Source organism: Frankliniella occidentalis, unplaced genomic scaffold (genome assembly GCF_000697945.3).
Source record: "Frankliniella occidentalis isolate FOCC.00 unplaced genomic scaffold, Focc_3.1 Scaffold22, whole genome shotgun sequence".
Classification (NCBI taxonomy): domain Eukaryota; kingdom Metazoa; phylum Arthropoda; class Insecta; order Thysanoptera; family Thripidae; genus Frankliniella; species Frankliniella occidentalis.
The window spans coordinates 1,036,917-1,038,515 of NW_026267152.1; the positions used below are offsets into that span (position 1 = coordinate 1,036,917).

The 1,599-nt window shown below is 61.3% G+C and overlaps 1 protein-coding gene across 2 annotated transcripts in view; it reads left to right on the forward strand.

The window, feature by feature from the left end:
* LOC113210979 (protein Wnt-8b-like) overlaps nt 1–1,599 on the forward strand; it is a 9,926-nt gene that overhangs the window by 2,265 nt on the left and 6,062 nt on the right. The window lies entirely within an intron of this gene.

The following is a 1,599-nucleotide window of genomic DNA, read 5'->3' on the forward strand; positions in this document are numbered from 1 at the left end:
AAAGGTTGCAGCGGGTTTACAGTCGTTAACAGTGCACCAATTTAGCCGTGAAAAATTTACCACGAGCGATTTGGGGAACCAGAAGGAAAAATATCCTCAACAGAACGTAACCGAATGTAGCAGGGTACGTAATTCGGGTACGTACGTACGATTTTCACGCACTCTCACTTTCAGCTCCACTCCACTTTCAGTACTGCGCCTTACCAGCGCCCTCCTTTCTTTGCCATACACGCTTCCGCCATGCACACCACTCTCATTTCGCTTTCATTGCCAAACTCTCTTGATCCGCTTGTAATCCCCCATCGCGCGCGCGATCTTGTTTTTGTTATTGTTGTTACATGCCTGTGTGTGTGTGCGTGCTCGCGCGCGTGTGTGTGTTTGAGTAAGCACACCAGTGCGTGCTCAGGGGACTGCAGCGGCAGCAACCCGGGCCCGAGGGTGGCGGCGGCGGCCCGGGCCCGAGGGTGTCCACACAACAGCGCACCCCGCTGGGCGACGACGTCGAACACGTCCTTAGTGACAGGGCGACAAGGCTCGCTGAGCACATCCTTTACACGCAGCCGCAGCGCCCAGGATTCGCCTATCGCCTAAGCACAGCTTGATACCGAAAACTTCGGAGCGGGGGCAGGGTGAGAGAGAGGGAAGAATGGAGAGTAGAGGGAGGAGAGACGGGGAGGGGGGGGGGTGAAAGGACCCGCCCGAGGAGGATGCTGGAGTTGGACGGCGCCTGCGTGGAGATAACGGACAATCAAGGCGGTTGAATGACGACTGGATAAGCTTCTTTGAAAATCCTCGAGAAGGGCCTTATTGTAGCAGGATTCCGCAAAGGCAAAGCCGAGGACTATAGGGCGATAGATCGTCCTCGCCGAGGTGGCGGCCGTCGTCGCAGCCCCCGCTCCGCTATGTTTGTTGTTGACTGGGGCGGGGGTGACGTCATCACGACGTCATCATCATGTCATGTCCGTGTCATCATCACGTCGTCCGAGTGTCAAGCGGCGAGGATCACACACCCAGCCCCCTTCTCCCCCCTTGGAGTCCACGAGAGAGTCTTCTCCAGGTCGCCGCCGCGCGATAAAGGGAGCTGCTGCTGGGGCCCCTCTCTGGCGGGCCGGGACCTGCACCTCCCTCCTCCACCGCGGCGGCGCGGCAGCCACGCCCCCCGCTCAATTACCATAATGTGAAGAAGGTCTCCGCCGGTGAGCAGTGACTCACCAGCTCCCCGCGGCCCCGCTCACCATGACCAGGCTGGCTCACCACCGAGGCCCTCCCAGGAGGGCTCACCGGTGCTTTGTAAAGAGGTGCAGTGAATCAATGTGGGGTGAGCGAAGAGGCAGCGACGGGGCGCGGGGGGCGCGGGGCGCGGGGCGTGGACCGCGGACCGCGGACCGCGGGGCGCGGGGCGCGGGGCGTGGACCGCGGACCGCGGGGCGAATAGCGCAGGGCATGAGGTGCGGGCGGGGTGCAGTGGAAACTGGAACGCGCGACATGCCCAGCGTGGTCGAAAACCATAGTGATGGGGCTTTGTGGAGAGGAAAAGGGGGGGGGGCATTTCCTCTTCCCTCATGTCCCCCTTCCTGTTGCGATCTGCATCTCTCCTCG